This window comes from Mauremys reevesii, linkage group 1, assembly GCF_016161935.1.
Source record: "Mauremys reevesii isolate NIE-2019 linkage group 1, ASM1616193v1, whole genome shotgun sequence".
In the NCBI taxonomy this organism is placed as follows: Eukaryota; Metazoa; Chordata; order Testudines; family Geoemydidae; genus Mauremys; species Mauremys reevesii.
This window is the reverse complement of record NC_052623.1, coordinates 86,932,762-86,950,736: the sequence shown is the minus strand read 5'-3', so window position 1 is coordinate 86,950,736 and position 17,975 is coordinate 86,932,762.

Below are 17,975 nucleotides of genomic sequence, written 5' to 3'. Positions count from 1 at the left end.
TTCAGTTCTCAAATACAGTCTTCACTTGAGAGCCACAGTGAATTTATGTCCATGTTAAACATTAAAGCTCTGTTATGGGGCTGAGCAAGGGAAAAACTCAAATCAACCCAAACATTAGGAGTTTAGGACTTCAGAACTACTGTAGCAGACATTGTTAGTAATAACCAGTTTATCCTGAAATACCATGATTGATCACTGAGTTTGTTATTTTGACATTTTATTACACACATTCTCTTCCCATTCCTTTACTAAGTGGGGAAGCCTTAATTTTTGTATTACAAAACAAGGCAATTTGTAATAAACAGACTGTATAGAAAGATAGAGGACTGAAGTTAAAAAAATTGACTTTCAGTGATCTTATGCGAAGTGAAATCTAAAACTAAATATTGCCTAGTGATTTAGAACAATGACTAATCTGATATTTGTTCATATCACAGAAATAAAAATAATATATATATGTAAATTTCTGGCAATCTCTAGGCATGTGTGTGTCTACACATTGATGCATACATGGCTAATGAGTGTCAAAAATCTACTAATTCTTTAATATAGTTCCATGAATTATCCCCCCAAAATGCAGTATAGGGACTACAAACTTTGGAAGCCAGAGTTATTTGGTGTGTATAAGAGGCTCTTGTTTAGTTAATTTAATTTAAGAAAACTACCAGGACCTCTGTTAGAGAATTTTTTAATCCAGATCAATGAAATTATAATACAGTTAGTCTAAACATTTGGGCTGGATTTTTTAGTGCAAATTATGAAAAATTCCTAATTGCATATTATATATTTGTAAATCTTTTGTCAGTAGTTTGCACTTTTATGGAGCAACACACAATCAGCATTTTGGATGAGGTTACGTACATGTACACACAAACACATACACACACACACTCAAGCTATAGCAAGGATAAATCTTCTCTTTCTGAGCTGGTTTTGGGTGGAAACAGCGATCCCACTTGCCAGAAGGAAGCCACACTCCCATCTGATGTGTTTTGGGAAGCTATATAACTAACAAATATTAAATAATACATTTAATTTTTAATAAATTAATAATAATGAACACTACACAATTACCACTGGCTTTTCTGCAATTTACCACTCAGAGTGGAACTTCCCCAGGGTAGAAGTACAGACTAGGGACACAGATATTGGGCCTAGGGAGCAGAGAGTTTTACTTCACTTAGGCTCCTAGCCCATATTCCCTAATGCCATTATTCTCTCACACCTGCCAGATCCTAACACTATCCTGTCAGTTGTAACGTCCCCAGTTTTTTCTAAACAGACCTTGTAAGAAGGTGGCATTTTTGGCCAAAAGGACAGCAGCAAGATATCCTCCAAAGACTCATACTTTCGCCTCTTTATCAGCAAGAGTTTTGAGATGTCACATTTGCAGCTAGCCCATACTACCTAAGATTCTGATGGTTTCCTACACAATTCTCCCACCCAATCACTTTCCTCTGGGAGAATGAGAGGCCAGATCCACAACATAACTGAAAGATCCCCTCAGTGGGGCACCACAAAGCAATGCTGCTGTGTGATTAGGCCAGAGAGCCAGCCAGTCACCCTCCCTCCATCAGTGCTTGTTGACAGAAATCTAAGTTGGCCCCCTTCAGCATAGACAAACTTGCCTTGTCATGGTAGCAATGTTGATGAAAGGCCCATCTAAATGAATAAAACATTAGGATGTATCTAGTCAGCCCAACTGCCCTAGGCAAACTGCTGTTCCTACACATAGTATACATAGCATACCCCAAAACATTAAAGGGACTTATTTAATTAGATGTTCCAAATCTCTCCGACACCTTTATTTCAGTTATCCTTAGAACAGAGAGCCTTTCTAATGAGAATGAAAGGTATGTACTGTAGAAAAGATCTTATAGCAACAAGACCTGAATTCTGAAACTTTTTTTTCCCCATAAGAAAATACCATATCTGTTACCTAGTCTTTGGAAAGCCTTAAACTACTGTGAGAGATGTTTTGCTCAGGTATTTTCATTTTTTCAGCAGGTTTTAGGCCTTGGGCTATTGGTACCCAAGTAGTTAAAACTACATCAGCACTAATAGCTATGAGCTCATCTTGTATAAGCACATTTTTAGTTGAACGCCACAATTTTGGAAAAAAATGTTAGTGTGCTTAAACAGCTTGGCTCAGAATAGCTCACAATATGACGCATACCACAGGAAATAAAGTGGTATGAGACACCTACAAAATATTTTTCAAACAAGTCATTGAAGCTGTAAGCCCCATGCCTCAGCTTTAGGAAGTCACTTATTAAGAATCAACACCAGCCGTGCCAAGCTAAGCTCTTGCTCTTGGTGATTTTCCAATTGAATATTCAGGGCCCTGTCTCAGTCTTGTTTTCAGGGAAGTACATGCCTGGAATGTTAGCAAGCTATTTGCTGGAAAAAATGCCCACAACAGGCCCAATGTTGATCACATTAATGCGTTTGAGTGGGTATAGAGTGCAAATGATTGAAAGTGCTTCCAGATCTTGGTTGCTGGGGACAAAGCAGGCTCTGTTCTCTGATCTGATGGTCATTTTTTTCAGCAGAGGATGTGGTGCAGGAAGAGGGAACAGTGCCAATCTCTGTCTAATGGTTCCAAACAGGGCCTGGGCCTAGCTCTTTGGATGTTGATGAGTGGGAAATGAAACACAGATGGGTCAGATGGGTAAGGAGAAGGGGGGATTACAGGTCAGGCCAAAGAGTTGGAATAAATTAAGTGCTTATGAGGTACAGAATGGCACATTGTTAAAGTGAATGGACAGGGAAAAAACATTTCAGCATTGTTAGACACAGTGAACAGACAAACCTTCTCTCTTCCCAGGCCACTGTAGCCCATCACATCCTCATTGGGATTACCACATGTTTGATGTATGAATTACTTTCTATAATGTGGGCACTTCAGGCCTGCAACATTCTGTAGTACCCAAGAGGAGCTAATTTTCCGGTAAACACTTCAGATGTAATTTATTGGGAGCAATACTTCGGTTCATGTTCCAGATCATAAGATAGCCAGCTTTCTGGCTCCCTAGAGACCTCTGAGGAGAAGGTGAATAACCACAAATGAATACAGTGGGGAAATTAAGTGACAAAAGGAATATTTCATGCACTGGTGAAAGAGGGAGCCTGTTTGCTGCTTTATTCCTTTCGAATGTTTGCATTCACATCAAAGAGAAGGGCTCAGTTATAAAAACTCAGATGGATGCTGGATGATAAACAAAACTGTGGGATTTCCCAAGAAAAGGTACATCAGTATTTTAACCTATATTTTAAAAAATAATCTGATATCAGAGATGTTTTTATAAAGTAACATGCACTTCGGGATCACTCTACTTTTATTATTTTTTGGTGGCTGTATTCTATGCTCAGCAGTTTATGAGCCAAATTCTCTTCTCACTTGCACAGCTGTAACACTATGGACTTCAGCACCAATGTAAAAGTATAATTGAGAAGGGAATTTGGCCCTCTGAGTTCAAATTAAGTGTTTGAATAATTCTGCCATCAGTGAACATGGTTACTTTAAATTCTATAACATGTCAACTACAAGAGCCCTGCGCGAGCGAATGCCTAGAGCCCTGCACGATTACAAAATGTATATCCGCAGGATGTGAATATCCATGGATATAAAGCAGATATCCGTGGTGCTGCAGGGCTCTACCAGGAACTGCAGCGGTGAAAGCAGAAGCATGTCAGACCGCCGCTCACAGGAGCCAGCGCTCAGCCCCGGCCATTCCTCTGGTGTGGTGATACGGCCCCCAGCCCTGCTAACTCAGGCATACACTAGGCATACTGGCAGCTGTCCCTGGTCACACTATTGTGTATAAGTCCCCCTCCCTGCCTGCAGAGAGGAGACACACACTGCTGTGTGGAAGGGAAGTGCTGAATAGACAGACGTTGCAAGGGCAAATTTTAAAGTGTTTTTAAAATGTTCTCTCCATGCCTGCCTGGCCTGGAGGAGAGCAGGGGAGGTAGCAGACAGGCCTGATGGGCTGGCATGTATACTTTCAGAAGGGAAATGGGAGCTCAGTTTGGCAACTATGCATGACCTGCGCCCCTGACCAACCTCCAGTGGAGTTGCTTTGGTTCTTCTGTGTCTCCTTTGGCCAATGGGAGCGATTTGCCGTGTTAATTGCAGCTCTCAGCAGGAGGCAGGCCATTCAAGAAGAAAATTGGACAAAAAGTCGCAGGACTTCAGCCTCCCCTCATTCCCCCAAAAGGATCTATGATAGGGGTGTCCACCCCATACAGGAATGGAAGGGGTTAATGGAGGCCCCATGGAGCAAATAACCTAGTAGAGTGAACGCTGAGAGGAAAACCCGGATTAGAGGAACAGGCTGGCCTGTAGAAAGCCAGCTGGCTGCAGATTGGGGCTGCAGGGAAGAAGGTTGCAGTCATTCCCTGAGGGGAGGAGGAGGCTGGCAAACCCATAGAGTGGGAACCCAGATAAGTAGGAAGAAGCCCAGGAAAACAGCAGCAAGGGATAGGATTGTATAGGGACCATGGTTGCTTGTTATAGGGTTCCTGGGATGGAACCCAGTGTAGAGGGTGGGCCTAGTTTCCCCTACCAGCCACCAGGAAGTGGCAAGGGCATTGGAGATGTCAGCCAGACAGCGGGTCTGGAAAATCTTTGAATTCCCCAGAAGGAGAGAATCTTAGTCACCTTGCCGGAGGGCCAAGCCATGAAGAGGTAACAGCCAGCAGGAGGTGCTGCTAATGGTAAGTGAACCCCATGACAGGGTCAAATACAAATCTGTAAAATATTCTCAGTAAAGGCCAAGATCTCCTGTTTGCTCACCCTGACCTCGAGGTGTGTCTACACTGCAGTCAGAGGTGTGAGTGCAGCTCCTGTCGGTACATCCGCCCTAGCTTTATCTAGCTAGCCTGGCTAAGAAAAGCAATAAGGATACAGTGACATGGATCCTGGCATGGGCTAGCAGTGTGAGGATTATTCAGAATTCCAAGTGGGCTTCTAGTTTGTGCTGAAGCCCATGCTGCTGCCTCTTAAGAACATAAGAAGGGAGGTATAGGACGGGAAATGTGGTGTGCCCGGGGGAGGAGGCGGGGCCGGGGATTTGGGGAAGGGGTTGGAATGGGGCAGGGAAGGGGCGGAGTTGGGGCGGGGCCAGGGGGCATGGGAAATTTTTTTTTGCTTGGGGCGGCAAAAAACTTGGAGCTGGCCCTGTCTCCATAACGCATGCTTAACAATTATAGCATCACATTTATTAATCAAACAATGATAGTACTAAGTAGCCAGCCACTGGGTTTGTTGTTCTGAATAGCCCGCTTAAATAACGTGAGATGTTGGGTGCTCATTTATGCTGGCGGTGCTCAGATAACACAGTAATGGGAGCCATATAAGGACCTAGAGAGATAGAAAGATAGATCAGGTTTTCAAAACTACCAATGAGGAGGATTGGGGGAAGAATGTTTTCCTGAAGAATCATAGGTCAATATGTAAGAAATGGCAATGGAATGAGAATCTGATCCAATCTATGCAAAAAACCTCACCCTCAATATTTGCTAGTTCTCCACCCTGCCTTTCTGGCCTTCGCGTCTAGAACAAGGCTCCTTTAACTCATGCTGATGCAATAACTGAAAGCAGGGGTCAGCTTTCAATGCCTGGCATTAAACTAGTACTATGCTGCTAATGTACTCCATTGTATAGTAGCTTGAACAGTAGAGACCCTCATACCGTAAGTTCCCTTATATGAAATGATTCCATTATCAGATACATGTCATAGAGGATTTCCTCCTGTGTAAAACATTGATCTGCATTGCTGAGCTACAAGATTTATCCATTTACTGAACCTCATTTTTCACTGGATTTCACCTTTTTGCACACAAACATTACTTTAGAAGTCTATTACTGTACAAAGAAGATTTGTTAAAAAAAAAGCACTTATTCTGTCAAGAAATGTTTTTCCTTCAGTGACAATTTGTTGAAGCAGAGTTGGCTGATTATGTTGGCTGATTATGGTATGTTATGACCTTTGGAACAAAATGAGAGGCTGGGGAACAATACCAGATTTTTGCAGGATACTGTTGTCACTTTTCAGTTTTCACTTCAACCACTGGCCAAATGCCACAACCACAGCCTTGTTCTAACAGTGTAAGTCACACCTCAGCCATCCCAATGCCATGTACTGTACTCAGTGTACCAACCACTACCTACTCTGTGATAAAGCACAGCCTGTCAACTCTTACTGCATTTATCTTGTAGGCTAATAGTTGAGGTGTTATTTCCCAGCCTATACAGCTCATAAAGACATATGCCTTGTGGTTCAACTTTCACACTCCATGCTATGTCCTTTCTACTCCCAGATTCCCCTCTACACTTCTCAGTGTGGTTATGCTGGACAAATTGTCCATGGTAGAGAGAATAAGAATAAAGAAAAAGAAATGCCACACTTTTAAGCACCAATTGTGTTCATCCTTAATGAATGAGTAATTGGAAACGTACAAGAATATGAAGCCAAAGTCAGATGAGTTTGAATCCAATATGTATTAGTACCACATGCATTTCAACACTCATAATAAGCCTCTTATTTCAAAATGATACAGACTATACTCCATGTCTCATATCCAGTCTCTAGTTTTCTGTGTTTCCATTTCCCACTCTTCCTAGTACCCCCTTAGACTAACAAAAGCAAGGAAATTCTGAGTTACTCTAGGCCAAATCCTGAAGGCTTTACTCAGCCTTTACTCAGATCTGACTCAGGTTAACATCCCTTAAATTCATGGGACATGGCCTGAATAAAAGCTGAGTAAGGACCACAGGATTTTGCCTGTACGATATTCACTCCACCCTAACATCCCCCATTGTGCTGCATCACTTATGAAACATAAGATCACACCCTATGAGACACCTACTTGTATCCCCCTGTGTGAGATAAAGTCATATCCTTTACTCCGAGTTTCCTTGCTTGTATTCTTTTCTAATAGACCCATCAGATTGTTTTAATATAATCTAAAATCTTTTTTGTAATTAAGGCCTTGACGGCTGTTGCGTATTCCAGATACTCCAAGGCAGGATGCACCAGTTCTGCTACAGCATGAATCAAGGACTCTCTTCTGAGTCTCACAGCATTCTGGCAGAGTAAAGAGACCTTAAAGAAGATGTAAATGTTACTTACTCCCACTTTAAGGCCAACATATCCTGCCAGAGTGGGGTAAAGGAGTTTTAGCATAAATTTACTTCAGTGGAATCTTAATTGAATGATTTGTTCTTTTTTAATTGAGCTAAAAGTAAGATTTGGTAAATATCTGGCTTGTACATGTGTTTTCAGTGCACTACCCTTGTTAGAGGGCAATGGATGTTTGCCACCACAGCTTGGTGGAGCAAAGGTCATAGTAATCAGAGACCCACACAGCCTGTTAAAACAGCAAGTCCATCCTCTGCCATTGTAGGACATAGTCTTCCAAAAGAAGACAATTCAGACAATTCAGACAATATATTTAGAATTGTCATTGCTTTGAGTTTTAATAAGACAAAAAATAATAACAGCCCAGTTCTGAAAGGCTTGCTACCAGCACTGAATTGTTTTGTGAAGCTCATCTATTTTTATAGATGTTCCATGTATTTGGATTCTCTTCCCATTGTTATGTCCTGCAAAGAATATGGGATGATCAGTACCCAGGTAATTTTAGAACAAGATCACTCTGTATGTTCGATTATACATCTTGGAGGCTAATCTAGATTAATTTATCTGGATAGTAAATTAATTGGGCCATGGGTGTTAGCACTGATTCTCTGCTCGCTTCTGTATACTAGTGTAGTCCCTCTGCAACCAGGTGTGACTTTAACCTCCTCCCTTTGTCCCCCTGGTCCTTGCTATCACCAGTATTTGGAGAGACTTCTCCCTTCTTGTCCCATGGGTCACTGTCACAAATCTCTCCTTGGCAGAGCGCCCCCTTTAGGAACTACCTGAGGAGCACAAACTTGTGGGTCCAATTACCCTCACCCCAGAAGTCACTGCAGGGCTGTGTCCCTTTAGCAGGTTGGCGCACAATCCTCCAGCCAAGGCCTCCTGGCTGTTTCTTCCCCTCTCAGGAAGCTCAAGCTCAAGAAACAGTCCACAACCAGCAAATAAGGTCAAATAAAAGTTTGAGGGAGAAGAGAAGCTATTGGCCTCTCTTACTGAAGAGGGCCTTGAAAGTATCACAGTACCCTTCAGAGTTCAGTGGGTCTCCAGCACAAGCTTCAGTCTCATTCCCCTCCTTAGCTCAGGGGATCCACATGCTCCTTCCCTGAGGGCAAGGGCTCTGGTTGCTGACTAGCTAGCTGCAGGAACGGTTTTACTTGGACTATCCCAAGTTGCAGAGGACTGGATTATGTTCCACTGCCTGGGCCAGGCTGCAGCTTTTGGTCTCTGATTCATAAACTAAGCCACCAATCCTGCCTAAAATTCAACCAAGTCAACACCTGTCCACTGGGGAAAACAAATACTGAGTGTGAAATTCTGGCCCCAACCAAGGTGCACACAGCATAGGACCTGTGGCTTTATGCTGCCTTTGAAGATCCCTGATACTGGAACCAGGCTGGTTGATTAGCCCTCCCCTAAACATGATTTAATTATGGTCGGCTTCAGGGCTGCTCTTTCTTAAGATGAGCTGGCTGCAAGTCCAACGAGCCAATGCAGTAGCCAAGAAGAGCCAGAACACAGAAGTATTAGGATGACCCCCTCTTTTCCCAGCTACCCCTTCTACAGTTGGAAGGGGCTATGAGGGGCTGGTATAGAAATGCTATGGCAGATGTATACCACACAGGGAATTCCTTAGGAAGACGGAATACCCAGTTCCGCAAGAGTTGTGTCCCCTTAGTACCCACAGAGCAGTGGAAATGGGATCTAGTGGAATGGACATTCAAGCCCTGAGGTTATAATATAAAAGCAATATTTTTAACGGAGTTGGTCGAAAAAATTCATATTTTGATAAAAATGGACCAATTTTCCATGTAAATTTTCATGAAAAATTCATGTTGTTTCTGTACCAAGTAGAGTTTTCAAGTTTTAAAAATTTCAACAAGAAAGGTCACATTTATCACGCACATTTTCTTAAAACATTTTTGTATTTTTCTTAATTAGATCCAATAGACTTTTTTTTGGTGTGTGTGGGGGGGAGATTTTTAATGTTATGTCAATGAGCTGTTAAGATGCAAACTGGAATTACAATGAAAACTGAGTGGATCATTGCAGTTTGTGCCGGTACTAAGCATGAATCATTTCAAAGTGGATTAAAACTATATCTAAATATGAGCCCCATTTCTATGGGCCACAATCAAGCAGCTTAATGGAGCTGAGAATTCTCACAACCTCGCAGTATGAGACCCATATTTTATGAAAATTTGATAAAAGGATGCATTTTTATTTCAACATCTTGACATAATGTAATGTTCATTCAGAAAGCGTGAGTGACCATCCCCTGGAGGGAGCAGCATGCGCTGCACTAAAGAGTTTACTAGCTGGTTTCCTTTTCAGAAAATTAAATCATCAGCATTCTGCAGATAGTGAACATTGTAAATTAATGTTAATTCATTTATAATTAAAATAAACAAATGATCCAGTAAAGACTCGGCAGCGAGCGAAGAAAGTCTGGAAAATGTGAAAGTGCATTCTGTATTCAGTGCTTTCTAAAGGTGCTATTTTCATTTGACTTGATAATCTCATGGGGACATCAAATGAGTTGGGATGACTGAATTACTAAACTGCTTATTTAATTGCCTCTCTCTTACTAGCAGAAAAACTTTTCAGTCTGATTAGTCTGAAACAATCTAGGTGGAAAAATCTGTTCCCACACATTCTCTTGGCCCGGGTTATAAAACCTTCTGCCTCATCTGTTTCCTTTTGATCGGATTTAGTAAGGTTGCCATCAGAGCATAGGACATGGCAACTGCAATGGCCCGGCCATTGATGCAGTGCAAACATGGGATTTTCCTAGTTCTACGGTTTCTAATCACATATCCAAGTTTAAAGGAAAATTGCAGCATTTTAATCATATCAGAGGCAAGATAAATATTTACTAAATTAGACATAAAACCCTATTGTTACTGAAAAACGCAAAGATGATCAATCAAACATTGAAAATCAACAAACGCAAAATTAACTAAGGCCTGGTCTATACCTAAAACTTAGGTTGACATAGCTTAGTTGCTCAGGGGTGTGAAAAATTCAGTTAAACTGTAAATTCACAGTAATTAAACCAACTTAAGCCACAGTATAGATACCGCTACGCCAACGGAAGAATTCTTCCATCAACCTAGCTACCACCTCTTGAGGGGGTGGATTAACAACAGCAGTGGAAACCCCCCATTTCTGCAGCAAGTTTCTCCACTACTATGGCCCTACAGCAACACAGTTGCAGCCCCTGTAGTTGTGCCAGTGTAAAGTCTGTAGTGTAGACAAGTCCTCAGGCAATTTGTGCACCCTATACTTGTTATGGCATAAAACATGGAATTCATTCATAACAAATACTAAGAACTTAAATACTCCATAGCTAAGAGGAAAACTGGACTAGATAGCTGTATGTGCCACACAGCCAAGTTAAAGTTATAAAATCAACCATTTTTTAAAAATTTCTTGGGCCATATTTAGCAGTGCTTTGCATCATTTAGATCTGTTCAAAGAGTGCAAATAGAGTGTAAAATGCTATAAAAAGGATAACAATTTACAGCCACTTTGCAGAGGTGCAAATGAAGGCACACGATGCAATGGAGGGGTGAATTAGGCTGACTTTTCAGTAAAGATTTCAGTGTTAATGTTGCATTAACACTAACTTTTATTTAGTTCTCAGGTTTTTTTTAATTAAGGAAAACAATTCAGTCCTATGTGACTTACATCAGACCAATAAGCTTTAAAGTTCAGTGCATCTCTAAAATTTCATCTCCAGTGCAATGCCAAATTGAGCCTTCAGCTTTTATGGCCCCAATCCTGCAACTGGATTCACACACAGACAGTCCTGTCATGGTTTCTCTCTGAAGTCAATGGGGATCTGCACATGTCTGAAGGGTCCACTTATAAAAATCCAATTTCAAGGTCAGGGCTATAGGTTGTACATTGCACACCACAGGGATCCTGTCTTTCTCTGTATTTGAAAAGCACTTAGCACAATGTGGGTGCTACTGCAGTTTGAATAATAATCACACCATCTAGTTAAGCATTCAGTTCAGAGTGCATCTAAGCCAGGGCTTTGATTTTCAAAACAGGGCACCCAAATGGTTAGTTAGCCACTTAAACAAACAAACCACTTTAACTGGAATTACAACATAATGAAATGCAAAGTGTCAGATTCTTTGTCATCCTGCACCTTGTGCATATGTTTATCCCTGTGCAAATTGAGTGTGAAACACGACCAAATCAGAATGGCATCCATTTTGCATGGGTGAAAATGAGTGTGCAAGGCACAGGGAGATGGAGAATCAGAGTCAACCCTTAAAAAAAAAACCCACAAGCTACAAAACTCCTCTTTTTATCTGAACTGAATACTTTGTGTTTGTTTTAGACCCAACCTACCTGAATTGAGGACACACTGGTTCAGTCATTCTCCCCTCTCCAATATACGCACGCACACTCACTTTCTCTTGCTGCCATAGTCCAAACCCGCTGTTCTTCTGGAAAGCATTGGCATGGCTTCCATTATAGATGCCTTCTCATCACAGCTGCATAATAGACTATTTGATGTGCAGTCTGACGCCAGGACAGTTCCCGAACTCTGGCCAACTGTTCCTTTGAGGGTTAGAGATGCATGCACATTCTCTGCTGTCTGAGAGAGGAGAGTTTCGTGGCACACTTAGCATGTTAACAAAATTTCCTGGACTGTGCATTTTTCTCTTAACTTTCCCACCGTTGCATAAGTGTCATGGGAGAACTAGCATAGAGCAGGCCTCTGGTGCTGCAGCCACTGTGCTGGCTGGACGTACCTATAACAGGTCTGGATGACACAGTGTACAACACGAGTAGCTAATAGTGTCCCGTCTACACTAATGCTGCACTGGTGCTAGTGCAATGATGAGAAACTTGGGGAAATGCTTGTGCAGACGAGACTTTGAAGTGCCCTAGCTGATGTATTCTGACTTACACTAGAGCTGGGGGAGTCACAAATTGCCTTGCCCTTCCCATCTTGATAGAAGAGATGAGGGCTGTATGGGAAGCTGGACATGGCCAATGACAATATTCTTATGCTTATAGCCGGGTGCTGTACATTCCATAATATTTGTGAAGGGAAGGGTGAAATCTTCACTCAGGGCTGGACCGTAGAGGCTCAACGTCTGGAGGCTGAGTTTGAACAGCCAGAGACCAGGGCTATTAGAGGGGCAAAGCGCGGGGCCATCAGGATCAGAGATGCATTGAGGCAGCAATTTGAAGCTGAAAGCCACTAATATTTGTTGCTATGCTCAGGATTGCAGTGCTTGTAATGCTAGGAGGTGATTGGTGCACATGATGCAAGAAGAGGGCTTAACATAATTGTATGTTGCTTTGCAGTGCTCTTTTTGCTTTCACTTAATAGAATAAAGATTAATTCAAACCAACACAATTCTTTTATTAAAAGACAGCAACTAGAGGAGAGAGCCAAACGAAAAAATACATCAGATGGGAGGGAGGGTGGGGAAGGAAAGGTCTCAAGAGGAGGAGGGGTCCCAGGACGGCTACAGATTTGTGTATGTCCAGGGATCACACCCAACCTTCTCCTTTGGAGTACAATGCAGTGGATGCTGTGCTTCATACATTTCAATAGGTATTCTATTGTTCAACAGTGTGATTAAAACTACGATTAATACTTTGTATTCTGTGTTGTAATTGAAATCAATATATTTGAAAATGTGGAAAACATCCAAAAATATTCATATAAATAGTATTCTATTATTGTTTAATATTGTGATTAATCGTGCAATTAATCATGATTACTTTTTTTAATCGCTATACAGCCCTACTTAAAAGTAACAGTCACAAGAGTGAAAGTGTGTGCAAAGTGCTTGGAAGCTATTTAAAAACATCAAAACTAAATGTATGCCCCAAACGAAAAAAAAAAAAAAAGAAGAAGTAAGAAGACCAAACAAATACCAGCATGGCTAAACAAAAGAGTAAAAGAGGTGATTGAGACAAAAATAATTTTTTTAATAACTGGAAGTCAAATCCTTTCTATTTTCCTCAGTAGGAACAAACTCTGACAAGTCCAGTGTAAAAGTATAATAGGCAGGCCAAAAAAGAATTTGAGGACCAACTAGTACAGGGTTTCTCAAACAGGGGTCGCCGCTTGTGTAGGGAAAGCCCCTGGTGGGCCGGGCCCGTGTGTTTACCTGCCCCATCCACAGGTCCAGCCGATCATGGCTCCCACTGGCCACGGATCGCTGCTCCAGGCCAATGGGAGCTGCTGGAAGTGGCGCAGGCCGAGAGACTTATTGGCCGCCACTTCCAGCAGCTCCCATTGGCCCGGAGCAGCGATCCGCGGCCAGAGGGAGCCGCGATTGGCCGAACCTGCGGATGGGGCAGGTAAACACACCGGCCCGGCCCGCCAGGGGCTTTCCCTACACAAGCGGTGACCCCTGTTTGAGAAACCCTGAACTAGTAGAAGATACAAAAATGAACAGCAATATATTTTTAAGTACATCAGAAGCAGGAAACCTGCTAAACAGTCAGTGGGGCTGTAGGACAACTGAGGTGCTAAAGAAGCATTCAAGGAAAACAAGGCCACTGCGGAGAAGCTAAATGAATTCTTTGCATTGGTCTTCGCTGCAGAGGGAGATGTGAGGGAGATTCTCACATCAAAGCCATTCTTTTTAGGTGTCAAAATTAAAGAACTGTCCCAGATTGAGATGTCAGTAGGGGTGGTTTTGGAACAAATTGATTAATTAAACAGAAATAAATCACCAGGACCAGATAGTTCTGAAGGAACTCAAATATGAAACTGTGGTATGTAACCTGTCACTTAAATCAGCCTCTGTACCACATGACTGGAGGACAACTAATGTAATGCCCAGGGCAGGCCTGAGGGAAAATGGCGTCTTGGGTGAAACCCCTGCAACTTCAGCCCCTCCCCCAGCTGATAGCTGGCTCAACCCACCTGCCTCCTCTGCCAAGCTGGAACACCGCATGGGCCAAAGTACCTCCCGCCTCTCCCCCTCTTCCACAGTGCCCTGGACAGTTGCCCATGTCTCCCACTCATAAGGCCTGCCTGGTAATGCCTATTTTTTTAAAAAGGCACCAGAGTGATCCTGGAAATTACAGGCCAGTAAGTCTAACTTCGGTTCCAGGCAAATTGATTGAAACAATAGTAAAGAACAGAATTATCAGATGCATAGATGAACACAATATGGTGGAGAAGAATCATTCTCACCAATCTATGAGAATTCTTCAGGGGCATCAACAAGCATGTGTACAAGGGTGATCCAGTGAGTATAGTGTACTTGGACTTTACAAAAGCCATTGACAAGATCCCACACCAAAGACTCTTAAGCAAAGTAAGGAGCATGGGATAAGAGGTAAGATCGTCTCATGGATCAGTAACTGGTTAAAAGATAGGAAACAAAAAATAGGAATAAACGGTTAGTTTTCAGAATGCAAAGAGGTAAATACTGGGGTTCCCCAAAAGATCTGTACTGTGACCAGTGTTGTTCAACATACTCACGAATGATCTGGAAAAGGGGTACAGAGTGAGGTGGCATAATTTGAAGATCATATAAAATTACTCCAGATAGTTAAGTCCAAAGCTGACTGTGAAGGGATCTCACAAAACTGGGTGACTGGGCAACAAAATGGCAGATGAAATTCAATGTTGATAAATGCAAAATAATGCACATTGGAAAACAGAAACCCAACTATACATACAAAATGATGGGGTCTAAATTAGCTGTTACCACTCAAGAAAGATCTTGGAGTCATCATGCATGACTCTGAAAACATCTGCTCAGTGTACAGCAGCAGTCAAAAAAGTTAACAGAATGTTAGGAACCACTGGGAAAGGGTTAGATAATAAGAGAAAAATATAATGCCATTTAATAAATCTCTGGTACACCCACACCTTGAATATTGTGTGATGTTCCGGTCGCCTCCATCTCAAAAAAGATATATTAGACTTGAAAAAGGTACACAGAAGGGCAACAACAATTAGGGGTATGGAACAGCTTCCATACAAGGAGAGATTGAAAAGACTGGGACTATTCCACTTGGAAAAGAGATGACTAATGGGGCATATGATAGAAGTCTATCAAATCACGAATGGTGTAGAGAAAGTGAATATGGAAGTGTAATTTACCCCTTCAAACAACACAAGAACTAGGGGTCACCCAATGAAATTAATAGACAGCAGGTTTCAAACAAACATAAGGAAGTACTTCTTCACACAACACACAGTCAACCTATGGAACTCATTGCCAGGGGATGTTGTGAAGGCCAAAACTATAACTTGATTCACAAAGGAATTAGATAAGTTCCTGAAGGATAGGTCCATGAATGGCTATTAGCCAAGATGTTCAAGGACACAATTCCATGCAGTAAAGGCTCATGCACTAAGCTCTAGAGATCCCAGGTTCAATCCCGCCTGCCAAGGACCGGGGTCTGTTGGTGTTACACTATGTGTCACTGGATGTAGGGATATGGGGCCACGAGGGTCAAATTCAGAGCCCACACAAGTGAATGGGCTTTGGATGAGGGCCTGGATCTACCTAAACATGCATCTTCACCCCATGCCCTTCCTCCACCCCTGTTGTGTGTTGTAATACTTGGGGCTTAGCAGGTCTACTCCGATTGTGAGCATAACAGTGGGAAAGTAGATGGAAATTTATAAGATGGTTCAATCACCTGTAATAAAAAATGGTAATGGTTGGGTGGGGGGTAACAAAAGTCCAACTCTGCCTGTTACATAAAATTGTTTGTAAAAATCAGTAAAAATGGAAAAACAAAAAGACTGTTTTAGTCTAAATAAAAAAGCCTTTATTAATAGCACTCGAAGACTATATTGAGACCACACCTGGTAAACAAAACAGTATGGGACTAGAAGTTAATGGGCCAGACTTTGGCATCTCAGAAGTTAGGCCTAACTGGTGAACCAAATAGCAAGAGGATGGACTATTCTGCCCATCACCCCTCTTTGGGGCCCTTAGAAAAAAAGCAAGGGGGGGGGAATACATGGACGGAGTGGTTCCTAGAAGGGGCAAAAGGCTGTCAAGCCTCTTCTCCACTACTGGGACTTTGTCCTTCCCCCTGGACTCCAAAAGTCATTGCATCATTGTCAAGTCCAGACCTCAGCCCATCAGCAAGGCCACCTGGCCATCACCACCACATCAGCACAGACTCCAGCCAGAGACATGTACGCTCCTGCTCTGTGTCTCCATTTCCTTTCTGTTTTTCTTTCTGCACCACTGTTTTTCCTCTTGTCCTGTCCTGTCCGTCTGTCTGTCTGTCTGTCTCTCTGGTTTTCATCTGATCCTGAGATCAACTGTACTACATGGCACCAACATAGTGAGAAGAGACAGCCCAGCCAGCTCTGCACCAGATCAGCTACATGATGTCCCAGAACAGCAGAGTAGCCAGAGCCCAGGACAACAGTGGTCGTGGCTAACCTGCCAACCCAAAGCATCTGTCCAACTGACCTGCCACCTAGAGCATCAAAAGTTATATTTTTCCCACCTTTACTACCTTGTCTGTCTTCCCCCTCATATCTATCTCTTTGTCAAAAGCAGGAAAAGTGATCATTCTTAGCACTGCAGAGCTGAGCAACAAAACTAACCTTTTCCTTCCCACCAAAAAGATTGTCCCACAAAATAACAGGCACTAGTGGACATCCTCCCTTTAAAAGGGGATATTGATAGGTTTTGATTAAGTTTGTTCTATATAATCATTCAACTTCAATTTTAAAGTGCTTTAGAATATCTTTTAGCTCCTTTCCTCTTGTGCACCTAATCAATAAATCTCGAAATGTTAGCATGAATTTTTAATGTGTCTGCCATGGAACTAAGCAGGCTGAGGTCTCTGCAGATCAAACCCCAAATCTTGTTTAAAACTGTTTAATGTTGGACAGTTTTAGGGTCATGTTAACACCTTTGAACCCTTGATGAAATCTAAATTAAATACAACACACTGTTTCCGTGGTGGTTGATGCGGGACCAACACCAAAGCTCTTTCCATGATGGACAAGGCTCTGCAGGCACCCCACTGCAGCTGTTCCACTACTAGAACCTCTGCCTGACCCCTATACACTTTGCAGATTCAACTCCCCACCCCCAAATAACTGTCAATGCCCAATAATTTCATTTTTTTAAAAACAACCTTAGTATTGGATCATGTGGGTTGTGAGATGTCATTCTTTCCAACCCCTCAGATGCAGATAACTTACAGGTCTGCAGGGCATCCTCTCCAGGGCTGCTATTTCAGCCTCTGGGTTAGAACAGTGCTCACTGCCACTCTGAAATTCCTATATGGGATTTGGGGGTTGCTAGAGCCATCTAGTGCAGTGCCCATCTCTTTCCCTCTCTTTCTTAAAGCTTGTGTTGGGCCCCTCACCATGCAGCAAGCTGGGAACACATTGATGCTTCAGTCATCTTGCTGCTCTGTGTGCCCCTATTTTGATGCTTAAGTGATGCATAATGCTTTGCATGGGCCATACATGCTTGAGGTAATTTCAGCTTACGTGTATCTGTGGTAAGGTTTGCAAAACATCATCTTATTCTTACACAAACTGTACAAATGTCATGAAAGTGCTCTTCAAAGGAACTTTTATTCAAAGGGCAGGATACTGGATCTTTAGCAAAGTTATCTTGAGTATTTATATGGCAGTTGTGTTAAATATGTGTTAAGAAACAAACGAAAAACACAGTGCTTTAAACCGTGAATAAATATCATGTCAATTACCATAATAAATGTCACTTGCTTGATATCTGTCATGTCATAATCGTCTCTGTCCATTTAACCATTTATTCATTCAGGAAAAAGAAGGTAGAGAGCACCTGAATTCCTAATTTTAAAAGAATTAAAAACAAAAAT